An 18180-nucleotide genomic window follows, 5' to 3' on the forward strand; every position below is an offset into this window, starting at 1 on the left:
TGTGATGTGTAGAATTGATAGTAAATCAATTATCTATACTGCATAATACTCTATCCTCTGTCTATCCATCTATGAATAAGCATATTATATTTATATATGCTTTTCCCAAATTATTTTAATACAGTTTACTCAGAGATATAAGTTTTTCCAATTTAGACAAAGCCTGGTGGTCCATGCCTTGTCTAACTACTTAAGCAATGGAGATCAGATCAGATGATTAGAATTGTTGACTAGCTCAGGCAAAATCCTATCTCAAGCAAGATCCTATCTCAAGGAACATGCTAGTATGGCCTGAGCCTGTTGTCCTAGTTATACAGGAGAATTTTAGTAGGAAGACTGCAGCCTAAAGATGGTTACAAGCATGAACACAAAAAGGTATATAAAAATAACTAAAGCAAAATCAAATGCTGGGGATATGTCTTACATAGTAGATTCCTATCTAGCAAGCATGAATTTAAAACCCTAGTACCACAAAAACATAAACAGAAAATGTGAGTCAAGAACAGGAGAAAAATTTTAAACTGTATTATTATTAAATGCCATTAATACAGAAAATACTTTGTTTAAATTTATAGACTATTTGAAAAATGATTTCTGAAAGAAAATATGACAGCACTTCCTTTGGATATAAGAAGTTTGTTGAATGAGCAGGTACAAACATTTCATCACATGCTATGACATGAACAAATATATATTTTTCCAAAATAGAAAAATGTTCAATGTCCTCAATATAGGGCTGCCTTTTCTATTATACCAATTACTGTCAGTTTTGAAACATGTGAAATAAAATACCACAAATAAGACTAGATTTCTTTGTAAGAAAGATATAGTATTAGCTCTATAATCCTTTCCTGTTACATTTATATCACCCCATCTTCACAAAGAACAGCACTTTATCTATGATTAGCTTCACCACACTGAAACATATATTTTCCACCAGATCTTGCTTTTTGACACTTCAACCCATCTCATAAAATGCCTCCATCTCACATTTCAGCAACATTAGATGTGCAGGTCTGCAAAATAGTATCAGAAAAGGTAAGAATAAAGGACAACTCATTCTATCAAACACTATTAAAATCACCTTAAAATTAAATTTTATTTTATCTTATGATACATAGAATTAATAGCAAAATTAGTAAAGTTTTGTGTGGAAGAAAGGAGAGGAACATGGAATAGAATTAAAGTTTGCTTTTTAAAAATGTATAATATACAATAAACAGCAGGTATTATCTTATTAGAAATCAAGGAAAATTAGCAGAACCAAGACAAGAAAAGAACAAGATAATGGTTACCTGTCTAGACCTTGCTGTTTGTAGTAAAAGTATTTGCTTCATCTGGGAACTTGTTAAGAGGTAAATACTCCAGCCCATCCATAGACATTCTAAATCCAAACACACATCTTGACAAATTCTCCAGGTTCTTGTGTGCATAATACTGTGTGGGAGACACTGAGCTACAACACAAGTTTCTATACATCCCTTTCTTTCATTTAGCTTTGAATACATTTTTAAACCTTTCAAAAATCTTTACTAATCCTATCAACTTGCTTTAAGAAAGATATTTAAACCAAAAGCAGTGTGCTTCATTTTGTAATGTGTGTTTATTATCTAATATACTTGAGGCCAATATTTATGAGCTAACCAAAAACAAGTATAAAATGGAATGGTGCTTACAATTTAAATATTTAGTTATAAAGTTATAAACTTTTGCAATTAATTTTTTGGTATGAATTAAGATCTTTTAAGTGAATCTTGAAATCTGTCAGGAACCTCTATGGAAAACGTTTTTGATTGCAGAACTTATATAAAATTTAACTTAAGCACACTTTCTATAATTTTGCTCTTCTTTCTTTGAAGTGAGTACTAATTTATTTCAAGAAATTACTAACAGTTATAGATTTTGCAATTGAGACTACCTTTTATACTCTTTTGCTTATACATGATTACATTACAAACTTTTTTGACAAAAAAGCAAAATTTCTATCTGTACTTAATTTCTTTAATAGTTTCAATTGATATTTTTATTAATGTTTTTTTATTGTGAAAATACCATACAGAGGGGTTACAATTACATTAGCAAGGTAATGAGTACATTTCTTATCAAGCATTGTTGCCACCTCCTCTGTTTCCCCTTACCATTCCTTCCCCCCCATCCCCCGCAAAAGTTGTAAAGTTCGTTTTTCAACATAACGTCTTGTACATCTCATTGTTGCAATGAGTACACCTGCATCCCTATTTAAACAATTTTTTCCCTTCCCCTTCGCAAACAATACCAATATCAAATACAGTGAAAACAGGGGTTATACCATGGGGGAAGGACATACAAAGCAACAGAAAAATCATCTTATAAATATGTTAGAAACAATAGCAAGAAAGAAAAACCATTTGAGTCCTTATCTTGGGGTTCATTTCACCTAACATCAACTTATCTGACCATTTCTGCTTATCTCAAACATATACTAGTTATTGCAAATAAGGGAAACCATGGGACTTATGTTTCTTTGGGCTTGGCTTACTTCACTTAATTTAATTTTTTCCAAGTCTTTCCATTTCTTAACATATGGAGCAATGTCATTCTTTCTGATGGAGGCATAGAATTCCATTGTGTATATATACCACATTTTTTTGATCCATTCATCTACTGAGGGGCATCTGGGTTGGTCTCTAGCCATAAAAGAAATGCAAATCAGGGGTTGTGAAGGTGGCTCAGTGGTAGAGCACTTGCCTTGCATGACTGAGGCCCTGGGTTCGATTCCCCAGCACCACATAAGCAAAAAGAAAAAAAGCGGGAGGTGGCACTGTGGCTCAAGTGGTAGAGCGCTAGCCTTGAGCTAAAGAGCTGAGGGACAGCGCCCAGGCCCAGAGTTCAGGCCCCATGACTGGACCTCCCCCAAAAAAAAAGAAATGCAAATCAAAACAATACTGAGATACCACCACACAACAGTTAGAATGGCTATAATCAAGAACTCTAATAACAACAGATGCTGGAGGGGATGTGAACATAAGGGAACCCTATTGTATTGTTGGCGGGAGCATAAACTTGTTCAGTCACTGTGGAAAGCAGTATGGAGGTTTCTCAAAAGACTCCACATAGAGCTCCCCTAAGACCCAGCAATCCCACTTTTGGGCATTTACTCAAATGATCACAATCAAGACCATACTAAAGCTACCAGCACAACCATATTTATTGCAGCATTATTTACCATAGCTAAGATATGGAATCAATTGATATTTTAATAGCAAGAATAATAAATAGATTCTGGAAAGCACATGTGATTCTTCATAATAATACATGGTTAACATGATAAAATTATGGGCACATATAAAAGCAATCTAAAATTCATGAGACTTCAATGTGAATTTCAAGTTGATTTCTTAGAGAACAAACTAAAATAGAGAGGATAATTTGAAGAGGGATTATTAGAAACTGATCTTGGAAACCACATCCATAGAAGGAAAAGAGAAGGAAGGAAAGATGACAGATGCAGAGTCCAGATGTGATGCACACTGAGAAAATTAATAATTATGCACTTTGCATGCATAATGTCCTGAGTTCATTCCCAATTATCTATCTATATTGATAAATACATGGATATATCAATATATCATATTCTTTTTGACATTTGTGTAATATTTCAGTACATATACGTATACATATACATTATGTATACATGTAATTGAGCTATTTTACTGAGATTATAATAAAATAATAATTTAAACATAAGTCCAACAATAGTGTATCTTGATGTTTAAAATGAATTGAAAGAGCTACTTATGAGACATGGCTACTTACAATAAGATTTGCTTTTCTAAGCTTTGGAAACATTGATTTTGTCGAATAGCCCTATTTTTCACTGAAACTGGGTTTATTACTTAAACACAATTCACAAGCTCTCATTATCCATGTTCTAAGACACCCCGAATATTTTCTTGAAACCCAGTGCTTATTTTAATTGAAAAAAATTGACCTCTAAACTAGAATGTTGTTTGAAAAATTATATCTTACTATAACAAATGACGCTGGACTGCGGTCTCCTCTCTAAAATGTTGCAGAACATTACTCTTTCATTACCAATATTGCTTTAGCAGCAGTGCCAAACACATTAGGAAAAACATTTTTATATTTCAAGTGTAACAAGTCACTTTTGATTCCTTATAGAGCTTACAGAATTAAGAGGTAAATAAACATCTCCTGCGTGTGTGTGTGTGTGTGTGTGTGTGTGTGTGTGTGTGTGTGTGTGTGTGTATCCCCAGAGAAAAAACTTGAGTGACAGTTTTTCTAAAAATTATAGTGTTTTTCTTATTGTAAATAATTTGGAGGCTTTAACACCTCAGGAAAAATCAATCTCTCTCTTTCTCTTCAGCCATTTAAACAACATTTAATCAATATTAAGTAATATAAGCACTTATCACAATGTGAGGTAAAGGCAATTTGGGAAGGACCTTTGCCTAGAGCTCTTTAACATTTTAATCTATGTGGAAAAAAAAAACCATCACCCTGATAAGCTCTTCCCTCTGATACTCAGGTGGAAGAAGGTTCTCAGCAGCTGAGCTTAAGTATCCTTGAAGTTTAACACCCATAGCAACAGTACTTTTGAAATTCTCAGGCAGTTCCTTCTCTTTCTCTCTCTCTCTCTCTCTCATTGTCTCTCTTTTTCTCATTTTATTGAGGAATAATTACCTAAGTAAATTGTATATATTAAGGCACATTAGATCATTTGGTAAGCACATGCATTTTGTAAGGATTATTACAATCATTCTTCACTTCATCCAATTTACCCCTTTGAGGTGATTAGACATGCTTGATTTTCTCTTAGCGCATTCAGCTTAGTAGTACAATAGGTCATACTTAGTACAACCAACCTACTGTGTAGTAGATCTACAGTATTTATTCATCTGTAACAGTAAGTGTATGACCTATAACCACATCTTCACTACCACCCCACCCAATCCCTGCTATCATTATATGCTCTGTTCCTCAGTTTGACCCTCTTATGTTCATGCATGAGTGAGATCATGTAGTGTTTGGCTTTGTGTCTGGATGATTTTACCTAACATATTGTCATCCTAATATTGTTTAGTCATGAATGTTGAATAGTGTTCAACATTTACTCTATAAGTTATTATCAGTATAGTTAAGTTGTAGGCAGTTTGAGTGTGCTTTAAATAAAAAATTAAAAACTGTTGTAAATAGACCCATATTTAATGAAAAGACCTTAACTTTAATAAAAAATACATAATATACAAATCACAATTTCTGTGTCAGTTCATTAAGCTCAAATTAACAATCTTAGCTTGTAATCACATCTTGGTTATTATGTATAATTCTGTAAAAAACATGTCAACATAGATAGTTCTTCAAATTTGTGATTTTTGTTTCCTGTGGCTTTAAAGCCAAACATTGGGATTGATGGATCACAGATTAGTACTATTTTTTATTTTTTGAAGAATTTCCATGGATATTTGCTATAAAATTATAAAAGTTTGCAATTCTGTATAATCTGGGCATTTCTCTTATTTGAGGAATAATCATTACTTACATTAAGAAAGAATTTTTATTTCTAAAATATCTCTTGGTTTTCAGGGTGTTAATGGTAAAGAACTATTGAGAATATGATTAACATAAATTGTCTTTGATGTACTCTACAATTACAATTAAGTCTTTAATTGGATTATACAGGCCACAAACAAAGAAACATAACATAACAACTTTATTAAAGCAATAGCAAATAAAGGCTGAAACATAGTAAAAATTAGGGAAGAATAGAATTAAATTAGAAATTTTAACTCCTTAAATTATATCAAAATGTCTCTGTACTCTGTGAGTTCTAGAAAATGCTTCAAGGAAGAAGGGGCAGGAGGAGGAGAGGGAAAATAAGAAGGAGGAGGAGAAAGAAAGAAAGAAAGAAAGAAAGAAAGAAAGAAAGAAAGAAAGAAAGAAAGAAAGAAAGAAAGAAAGAAAGAAAGAAAGAAAGAAGATCTAATTAAATATTAAATATTTGAATCTATGTACATGAAATAATTTATAAAAGTGGGTTGCTATTTATTTTTATGGCTTCACTATATATACTACAAGTACAAAAATTCAGCTATATTATTTCCTGTTTTTTAAGTTACAATTATATAGCCAATTATTTGCTTCATTCTCATTTGCATTAAATGATAAACCCTCCAAATATTAGAAATCATAGCTAGTTATTAGTATAAGACACAATTTTTTTTTTTGGTCCAGTCATAGGGCCTGAACTCTGGTCCTGGGCACTGTCCCTCAACTCTTCAGCTCAAGGCTAGCGCTCATACCACTTAAGCCACAGCGCCACTTCTGGCTTTTTTTTTCCTTTTTGCTTATGTGGTGCTGAGGAATTGAACCCAGGGTCTCAGGCACGCAAGGCAAGCGCTCTACCACTGAGCCACCTTCCCAGCCCCTAAGACACAAATTTTAACTGTAAGAAATAACCCATCAGACATATTGATTGAAAGAGTAGCATGACATAATTTCAGGGAGAGAAGATAGGAAGATGGTGGAGGTACAGCTAACTGAGCTCTTTTCAAGAAACCAGAGTTTTAGCATTGCAGAGGTAAGTCCACATTTAGGGAGTTACACCAAGTGAGCAATAATTGTACAGAAATTTTGGCTAAAAAAGAAAAATACAGGCAGCCTGCTTAAGGTTCGGCTGCAGCCAGAAAAAGCTTGGACAAAGGGATCAGAGACAGAGTGAACACGGCTTTTAAGTCACCTCCAGGGCAAACTGGATGATTAAGAGCAGAAAACCACATTCTACTGGCCACAGACTGCAGATTGTGGACAGGTTGAAACACCAAGGGAAAGCGCCTTGAAAACAAGCAACAAGCCAAACCCCAATCCAGTAGATGGAAATAAATAATTAAAATTAAATCAGAATTAAATAAATCAGAGTAAATAACATAACAAAGATCAACAAAACAAAGAGTTGGTTCTTTGAAAAAAATAATAAAAATTGACAGAGTTAGCAAATCTGACTAAAGGGAAACAGAGAGAGAGAGAGAGAGAGAGAGAGAGCGCACCCAAATAAATAAAAGCAGCAGTGAGAATGTGAAAATATGAACATCGCTACAGAAACAAGATTCAGAACATCACAAGGGAATACTTTGCCAAACATGTTAACAAATTTGAGAATCTGGAAGAAATGGAAGCAATTTTAGCAAACACTGATATATCCAAACTGAACTAAGAAGATCTAAACCAGCTAAATAGACATTTATCAAGGATTTATACAGCGATAAAAAGCATCCCATCCAAGCTCAGCCCAGGACCAGATGGATTCACAGCGGAATTCTATAGGGCTTTCAAAGAACTCACTCCATTGCTCCTCAAATTATTCAATCAAATTCAAAGGGAAAGATCACTAGAAACACAAGTCAAAGAAAGATTGGATAATTGGGATTGCATGGAACTGCAGAGCTTCTGCATGGCAAAGGACATGGCTAGCAAAATAGAAAGCCCACAGATTGGGAGATCTTCACTATCCATACAACAGACAAGGGCCTCATAACTAAAATATACTTAGAGCTCAAAAAATTAAACATCCCCAAAGCAAATATTCAAAGAAACAACTGCCCCTCTAATAAGTAGGCTAAAAACTTAAAGACAGATTTCTCTGAAGAGGAAATGAGATGGCCAATAGAAACATGAAGAAATGTTCATTATCTCTGGCCATAAAAAGAAATGGAAAGCAAAACCACATTGAGATTCCACCTCACCCCAGTTAGAATGTCTATTATCCAGAAAACAAATGATAAAAGATGCTGGCAGTGATGTGGCCAAGAGGGAACATTACAACACTGTTAGTGGGAATGTGAACTTGTTCAATTACTCTGGAAAGCAGTATGAGAAGTTGCTCAAAAGATTAAACATAGAGATCCCCTATGACCTACAAATTCCATGCCTGAGCATTTCCCTAAATATTCACAAACATGGACACACTAAAGCTATCAACACAACCATGTTCATTGTAGTATTATTTTCCATAGCTAGGATATGAAATCAATCCAGATGTCCTTCAGTGGATGAATCAATCCACAAAATGCGGGAAATATACACAATGGAATTCTATGCTTCCATGAGAAAGAAAGACATCACCCCATTCATAAGGCAATGGAAAGACTTGGAAAAATCATATTAGGTAAAGTAAGTCATACCTAAAAACATAGGATGCCAGGTTTCCCTCATTTGTTATATATGTCTAGGATAGTTCTAGCAAAAGATTGCAAATAACTTAAATCTATGTGCATATGACCTTATAAATACAATCTTATAAATATGACCTTATAAAATGATACTAATCAAAATGATATGAAAACAAGAGCTCTTTCTTTTTTTTCTTAACCTCCTTTGTTTTACCCCCTGTTGTCAATGTTTTTTATTTCAGTACCCTTCGTATTGTATATAGGTTTATCTGCTTTGAGGATGGGAAGTGGAATCATAGAAATGGTAAGACAAAACACAAAGAATAAACCAATGCAACAGTGATACTGACAAGACACTGTGTTGGAAATGAACTTTACAACTTGGGGGGGGGGGGGGTAATGGGGGTTGGGTGAGGAAGGGAAGTGGGAGAAAATGAGGGAGTGTTAAGACCGTTCAAGAAGAAATATATTTATTACCTTACTTATGTAACTGTAACTCTGTACATCACCTTTCCAATAAAATCTAGGTTGACAATCAGGAAAAGCAACTCAAAGTTAGAAATATATCTGTTCTATAAAACCTGAGTACTCTTATTAATATCAGTGAACAGTATTGCAAATCTCTAATTCTATAATGTAAAAGCTAAGATTTCTTTACCTAATCTTCTTATGAAGCAATGATATTTTTTCTATGATTTTCATTTAATTTTCTCCAGTTTGTTCTAGTATTATTGTTTGGGTTCATGCCCTTCTTAATCCCACGGGTTGGCATGGTGTCCAGTCCATCCATGGCCCTCATGGGAGTAGTGGAATCTAGAAAATTCAGCCTTATGAAGGAATTAGGCCATGGTAGGCATGCTTTTTGATGGGATAATGGACAAATGGTTACTTCCTGCCTCTTACCTTGGCTTGCTATTGTCATGAAATGATTAGATTTCTCTATCTATGTTCCCATCTCCATGTACTACCTTCTTACAGGCTCAAAAGCCATTTGTCAGCAAACTGTACATTAAAACATCTACACAATTGAGTTCCTTGCTTTCATCAGAAAGAGCAAAGGAGGGGGTAACAATGTTCAATAAGAAATGTACTCATTACTTTACCCATGTAACTCTAAACCCTCTGTACAGCATCTTTACAATAAAATAAAAATTTTAAAAAAGAGGGGGGTGTAGTTGAGGAGGTGGGAGAGACGGGATGGTAGGGGAAAAACAAAGAAGGAGGCAACAATGATGGATAAGAAATGTACTCATTACCTTGCTCATGTAACTGTAACCCCTCTGTACAGTATTTTCACAATAAAAAACTTATCTAAAAAAAAGAAAAAAGAAAGAATGATATTTCTCCATTCATAAGGAAATGGAAAGATCTGGGAAAAGTATATTTAATGAAGTAAGCCAGACCCAAAGAAAAGTGGGTTGTATGGTTTCCCTCATTTGTAAGAACTAGAATATGTCTATTTTTTTAATATTTTATTGTAAAGATACTGTACAGAGGGGTTAGAGTTACATGAGTAAGGTGAGTCCATTACCTATTGAACATTGTTACCCCGCCTTTGTTTTTCCCCTACCATCCCTTCCCTCCCCAAATGCTCCCTCCTACCCCTCACCTCCCCACCTCCCCACCCCCCACCAAGTTGTAAAGTTCATTTTCAACATCGTGTCTTGTACAGATCATTGTTACAATGGGTCAAACTGTATTCTTGTTTCAGGATTTTGTTATTTCCCTTCCCCTCCCCAAATTAGAAAAATGTATATATACAGTGACAACAAGGGTTATACCATAAATAAATACAGTGACAACAAGGGTTATACCATAGGGGAAAAACATACAAGAGACAAAAATCACATACTACATTAAAAACAACAGCGACGAAGATAAAACCTCTTGTGTTCATTTCATTTAGCATCTTGAATGGTCATCTGTACATAGCTTTTGACCTTTTCTGCTTGTCTGGTAATATTATCCTAGATGTATATTAGTTATTGCAAATAAGGGAAACCATGGAACCTATGTTTCTTTGTGTCTATGATATTTTTAACAGGAGATCTCAATAATCCAATTGCTTAGTGGATAGGACCATATAAAATAAAGTGTATCAACATGAACTCCAATATATGGAAACAAGAGGTTCTTATTAGACCCTGCATGTAGTTTTTTTTCTTTTTTTTTCCTTTTCTCTATCTTATGTCTTGTATATAAGATTAATTGATCCGTGGAAAAGAAAAGGAATCATAGGAACAGCAGGGCATAGGATGAACTAATGCAACTTTGATATTCACTTGATGCAATGTTGGATATGAACCTTACAACTTGTGGGAGGGTGGAGGAGGGAGGAGTAAGCAGGAGAGAAAATGAGGGATGGTTAACAGTGTTTAAAAACAAATGTACCCATTACCTTACTTATGTAGTTGTAGCCTCCCTGCTCATCATCTTTCACTAAAGATTATTAAAAATAACAAATAAAACCTCCATAATTATGAGCTCAAATAAACTATTTCTCTATTTCTCTTTCTAAGTTGGTTATTGCTGCTATTTTACCACAGTGACAATAAAATAAGGAAAAACCAGCACATTTAGTTCACTTTCTGCTACCTACTAACATAGTACAAGAAAGTAGAACTACTAAAGTCTCAATCCTTTAATTACATTAGTTTATTTCCCTTCCTCAAATACCACAAAGGTAAATCTGCTAACAGCACATGTTTGTCTCTTCTCCTCTTTCTAGTCAAGCATACCATATACCGAGTTTTATAAATACCTTTGTGCTATCCAATCTTTGCTAAGATCCTAAAGCCACTAAGTACCTCAGGTGTTGGTGGTCTGTAACTAGCACTCATTAAATGCATGTGTGCTTACACCTAATAACAGATTGTAAACGATTGTTTCCCATCTGAGTTGCAAGCATCTTTGTAATAGGGGATTAAAGCTTGCAACTTTTATATCAATTTTCTTTATTTAATAGTGATTTATAGTGATTTTGTTGATTAAGTTGTCAAATAACTTCAGAACAAAATAATACTAACAGAATGAAAATAATTGCAGATGAAAATTCTCAGAAATTTCAAATACTTTAAAATTAATTTTATTCATTTATTTTTATTGATGTGGTACCAAAAAATCAGACTCGGTCTCATACATGCCCAGCAAGCACTCTACCACTAATCCATAGTCTGAGCCTCAATTTGCAACTGCTTTAAAAATACTGATGACTTCTATTCATGAATTAAAATATTTTTTTAATTTGGACAACTGCAAAGATTCACTGGATAAAAAACTTAAAAAAAAGAAATTCTTTTAAGAGGATACTGGTTTTTTGTCCCTTCAAACTTGATTTGAAAAATGACCAGAAATTTCATTTTATAGATTTAAGTAATTATTGCTTTTCTTGTCATAATTTAAATATTTAAAATCTTTTAGAACCCTGAAGAGTAGTCCCAAATTGACTACAAGTATGTCCTAAGTGTGTGCTTTTCTTGTATATATTTGTAAAGTTTTTGGAAAACCCTTTAATTCTTTAGCATAAGCTTTATTCTTTTTATTATTTAAATGCTTTTTTTTTACTTAAAATGTATTTTAATAGAAAATGAACTGTATCATTCTGTGACTATAACATTGTGTTTTAATAGAGTGGATAGGATTAGATTTGTGTTTCTCTGACTTATTTTAGTGAAAGTTCTGGGGGAAATAGAAGATGAAATTAATGAGCAGATTGAGCCACTCTGTTCTTTCCTTAACTTCTATGCTGCTAATAGCCCACATGTACACATAGGAAGGGCTCACACTCTGACTAGATCCTTTATCACTTCACAAAGGCTGAAAGAACTGAAAAATCAGGGCAGGAGTGGGGATGCAATCAGTGCCAGCACAGACAGAACAAGCTCTTCAGTCCTGAGGAGTTTCAACATTAGGAGTTGCTTTTGTCTAGAATGGTAACAGTATTTATTCAATTGAGAGATGGTTAATGTACTTCATCAGTCTCTCTTGATGAGACACATTTCTTGCAAATCCCAGTGGCAAGAAGAATTGACTTTTGCCAGGCAATTTGCTTTTGCCTTAATGACTGTAAGCTTAGAAACCGATTTTATTTCCCTCTTTGTTGCTTACAGGCTTTGATCTAAAATGCCTATCTACCTCTGCAAATAGAGAAGCAAGGCATGTCACATATTTTATGAATTAATTCTATACCTATATTTCATTCAACTTTAATCCTTTCTCCTTCTGAATCACACTACTAGCTTCTCTGACATACCAGAATCATCTGTTTTCAGATCTCTTTAGCTACTTATCTAAACCTAATCAATCTACAATAAACCACCAGATATACACCTGGTTTGTTGACCTTTGCTAGAGGTAGACCATATGTGAACAGGAGTATGAGCATGGAACAAAACAAAGGAGAAAAGTAAAAATTTTATAAAACTGAGAAGGCGAAGGATACATTGTTAGAAAATGTATATAAAGTAGATTTTCAATAGACCTTGAACAGGGCCTACAAAGTGCATTCTGTAGCTATGTGTTTGGAAACCACAGTTAATTAGGATGCAGATAGAACGTTGTATTTTAAAATCTTATAGTGAAGCTCTAGGCCATCCTAGATTTTGAACCATTCTTTGTTCTCTGTGTCAACTTAACTTCCATATTCCAGGCAAGCATGTGAGGCTTAATTCTTACTGATTCATTTTCAGAGAGCAAAATTTCTGATAATTTACAGTTGTTGAGAACAGTTTCTTGTTCAGTAAAAGGCAGCCTTCACTTGATTGAAGCTAGTCATTATGGAAGTTTCTAGCTGCAGTATATCCCTTGGCAGAAATGCCATTTCCTGTTAAATTAACTGTTATCTGTATCTGTATTTGAGCCCAGTCAATAGCAGGGTAGACTTTTATTTTCTTAGTTCAGCCAGATTTTTATTTTCTCACATTTTAGAATGTAACAATATGCAAATGAAAAATGAGGAAATAAATTATGAAATGCTAATTCATTTAAGAATTTCAACTCTTGGCAAAATATCAAAGTACAAAACTAAGAAGGTTAAATTGTTAAGTCAGAATTAGGTTTTTACTACATACATGCAAAAAATGCTATTTATCCAACAAATTTTCAGCCAACGTAACCCATACTTACCAAGGAGTTTTGTTCTCTTCTTTTTTTTCTGTGTCTGTGTCACTGAGCTAATATGACAGTCATACACTTTTCTCATGTATTGCTCTATTTCTATGAATGAGGAAGGTGATGACCAGTTCATGGAGTTAGGCCTGACTCTGTACCTCAGTTTGGTGTTTCTTCATCACGCAATTTACAGAGGTAGGTTCCTATTAAGAGATGCACTAGCAAGCCAGGCGCTGGTGGCTCATGCCTGTAATCCTAGCTACTGAGGAAGCTGAGAACTGAGGATCACGGTTCAAAGCCAGCCCAGCCAGAAAAGTCCATGAAACTCTTATCTCCAATAACTCTTATCTCCAATAAACCACTAGAAAACCAGAAATGGAACTGTGGCTCAAGCAGTAGAGCACTTGCCTTGAGCTGAAGAGTGCAGAGACAGCATCCAAGCCCAGAGTTCAAGCCCCACTACCGACAAAAAAAAAAGAGAGAGATGCACTAGCAACTTCTTTGTACAGTTCCTGAAGAAATTTTAACTAAATCTACCTATATCTATATACATATGTTTATAATCTCTCTCTCACACATACACATATAATGTACACACACAAACACAACATATACCTGTTATGCAGACAGAGAAGGGAAACAACAAGTACTTCAATTGTGCCATATTTGGAAGGGTAGTAGAAAATTTCAACTTTGGTATTTATAATGAAAGTAATTACCATTTATCTTCTTCATAGGCAGCCTCAGTAAAACAGAATTTAGTCCTGGATTCCTGCAGATTTATTAGAAAGACAGTATGTGTACTCCTGCCCTCCCAAAGGAGACTGCAAATCTAAAAGTGCATGCAAGAATAGAGAATTGGTTGTCATATCCAGTCGTTTTTCGGGTAATGATAGGTTTGTGATGGAGTTGGCATGGAAACCAGTAGCCTCCTTTAGATGCCAGTGTTCAAGGAATCAAGCAATCTTTTTGCTCCTGTTACCTTCATCTCTCCCTTCCTTTCTCCTTCTATCCTTCTCTACCTCTCTCCTCTTCCCTCTCTCTATCTCCTTTTCTCCTTCCCTCCTTCCTCCTAATTCCACACATTCCTTCCTCTCCAGATCTTAGGGCAGAAGGAAGCTCAGATGTCCTCCCTCTGCAACTAGACTCAGGCTATGTTGATTCAAAGTCTGGTACTATTAAACCTCTATCAGGTGCTTTGGGTAAGAGTCTTAATATCTTAAAATTCAAGAGTAGCTATTATTATTCCTTTACTTATTAAATAGAGATATTGATAGTATTATTTTTCAAATTATTATTTTTTAATAAAAGTAAATTTAAAATTTTAACAGTACCTGTCAAAAATATACACTATCAATAATGCTACTTTGTATGCTATATTTTCAAGCTTCAGATGAATAAAACTTTTCCTCCAGTAGCCATAGAATGTCTTTATGAAAAGAGCAGTTATTTCCAAGACAGCAAAACTTATGTAGTTCCATGAGAAGCCTTGTTTCTAGGAGTACTATTTGAGTAAAGCATAACTTTTCCTCAGATATTCAATGAATATTTCATATAAATAGTGAATTATTTTAATATCTTATTTAAGTAAAAATGGCATTGAACTTAAATGTAGTATGTCTCCACTTTTAAAAAAGTGTATTAACTATATCATACATTCCATAGAGAATTATGACACATACATAGTAGACAAGCGTAATGTTATATCTTTTATGGATAAGGTAAACATTCTAATATGACTACCTAAAAGGAGAATACAACATCACACACATACTGTACAGTAACATATACTCTAATGGAAAAGAGGTAAGTAAAGGGAGGTAGGCACTTATGGACAGGTGGCTTATCTTCTCACCATTCACAATGGAAACAATATTTCCAGAGATATGTGGAGTATGATATTTGGCACAAACAGATGAACTTCAATGAGGAGCTTCAATGAGGTTTAAAGAGTAATGAATGTCTAATAATGTAGAATTCTTATAACTGAAGCCACTAAGCATATATTTAGAATCTTCTACTTGCTAGTAAGGGTTAGTACTGCCGTTTTAAACAAAAGAGATAAGAAATGTTTTTATTTTTTTAAGGCTAGGTATGGTGCTATATTTTTATAATCCCTGATACTCAGAAGACAAAGATGAAGAGGATCACAGTTTAAATTCAATACAAGTAAAAGTATCTTAACCAACAAGAAGTATGCATCTGGAAGCCATGGGTGTGGCAGCAGGGAAGAGGCAGATGATGGTTCACAGTCTGAGGCAAGCACTAAGCAAAAGTGTGAAACCGCATCTGAACAGCAATGGGAGAGAAAAATGGGCTAGAGGAAGTTTCTAACCATATGGGAAATAAGTATTCATGTTCATAACATTTTATAGTCCTTAACAATTAAGACCAATATCTTCAGAATGGAAAATTCAAATCACCCTTAAATAATGGAAAGTTCAAATCAACCTCAAAACTTTAGAATTGCATATATAAAAATAAATACAAACCAGGTACTGTTATCCCATGCCTGTAATCCCATCTCTACAGGAGGCTAAGACCAGGAGGATGGTTCCTTTCTGAAGGAAAGGTAGAAATGTCTGCAAATTTTTATCTCTAATTTAAAAAAACAAAGAGAAATACACTGGGGTATTATTTTTCATGTATCCAGATTGGAAAAATGCAACAGTTAAAGAGTATCTAATGTTTAGCATAGCTGGGTACATTCTAGAGGATTGTTTGGCAGGAAAACATTAAATGTGAACTTCATACAACAATTTCACTCCTGGGGATTTATTCTACAGATGGCCTTCCATAATGCAGACTGATATAAATACAGTTACTAGTTGCAGCTTTCCTTGTAATAGAAAATATTTGGAAACAACTCAAAACATATCAATAGAGAGACAGTTAATAATACTATAGGAGGTCTGTATTAATATCTCAGTGATAAAGCCCTAGCCTAGTGTAGAAGACCCACCAGCACAAAGTAATATTAATAATAATAGGAAGAAGAAGAAAAGGAAATCCTTACAAATAAGAATACGTTACAAATAATATTAGTATATACCTACAGTAGGCTGCAAATTTAGCAAAAGAAAAATTTCTCATGGTATATCAAACTCTCTAAGATGTATTAAGAAAAGAAGAAAGATGAAGAAAATTTGTGAAACATATTACATGTGTAATGTGTAATATGCTTAAATTAATATTAAAAAGACATATGTACAGCAAGAAATGACAGTCACCATGGTAGTGAGAATAACATCTGAATAAAGAAAGAAGTTAGATGCTAAGCCTCCTATGTAAAGCTTTGAATTGTTTAAGTTGAAGCTTATAAACCTATAAATATGTCACCTATTGAAAGAGTTGTGTATGTTTAAAGGAAACATCAGTAAGTCCACATTAGTGAGAAAAACTAACATGTATTGATTTCTTATTTTGTCAACTATTTTGCTAGTGTGTCAGAGAGAGAGACTGTGCATAGTTTAATCTATAATTCTATATCTTTTCTATAATTTAAATGTAATAGAAACTACAAGATAGATAATAACCTTGGTAATCAGGTCAAATAACAAATAACTTGGGTGAAATAAAGATGCTGGAATTATAACTAATAATAGTACTAGTTACCTTTACATCAATTTAACATGTACTAGGCACAGTTCTAAACTTTTATCATATTTAATACTCACACAAGCTTATGAGGTAGTTACAACATTTTTTTTCATTTTACAAGGTGAAAATAAAGTTTTAGTAAGTGTAAATGGAGACTTCACACACAGCAACTTAAAGGTTCAAAACTTGGAAAATCTAATACTGCAGTACATAGTCATAAACACTTTGCTACTTTCTTAATACACAGTAAACTCCTTTATTTTTCATTTCAGGTAGTTTAGTTTGGGATTGAACTGTAAATAATGATAGATCACCTTTGTTGATACATAATAACATAAAAGTAAGAAATTATGAATCTTCATTTCTTTGCTTATTTAATAATGTCTCAATATGTACCCTAGACTAGCATTAAACTCACTATGTAATCAAGTCAGAATTCATGAATAATCCTTCCTGAGCCTCTCAGTTGTTGGGATTACAAGAACGTACATTGCACCTTACAAATGGACACCAAAATATTAATGTTATCCAATGTGTTGAAAAAAGTCATTAAAAATAACAGAAATTTTCTTTCTTTCCTTCTTTCTTTTTTCTCTTTCATTTCTTTCCTTCTTCCTTTCTTTCTTTCTTCCTTTCTTCCTTTCTTCTTTTCTTGTGCCAGTTCTGTAGCTTGAACTCAGGGCCTGGGTGCTGTACCTAAGGTTTTTTTGTTGTTTTGCTCAAGGCTAGCCTTCTAACAATTGCATCTGAGGTTGATTTCTGACTATGGTGGTGGTTAATCAGAGAGAAGAGTCTCACGGACTTTCTTTCTCCAGGCTGATCTCAAATCACATTCCTCAGATCTCAGCCTGCTAAGTAGCTAGAATTACAGTGTGAGCCAATGGGCACCTGGTATCTATGATTCTTTTTTAAAGCATATACTATGAACTAATGGAGATTTGGACTCTGAATGAAACAGCATCAGTTTCTCAAGCAAGGCTATAGCTATACATGGTGGATGGCACATGCCTGTATGCCCAGCTACTAGAAAGAAGCAGAATGATCATAGGTTGAGTTGACCTCAGCAAACTTAGGGAGACCCTCTCTCAAAAACAAAAATCAAATCAAAAGGGCTGAGAGTATGGCTCAAGAAGTAGAGGTGATGCCTCACAAGTGTGAGACTCTGAGTTCCGTAGTTCAGTCCTCAATACTGCTACACAAACAACATACAAATATAAAAATCAAGTCTGTCAGATTATCACTATGTGGCCATTTGGAACTTCATGTTCCTCCTTCATCAAGAGGAAATGATCTCTTGGGTTTA

This window comes from Dipodomys spectabilis, unplaced genomic scaffold, assembly GCF_019054845.1.
Source record: "Dipodomys spectabilis isolate Male_0828 unplaced genomic scaffold, ASM1905484v1 ptg000115l, whole genome shotgun sequence".
NCBI classification, from domain to species: Eukaryota; Metazoa; Chordata; class Mammalia; order Rodentia; family Heteromyidae; genus Dipodomys; species Dipodomys spectabilis.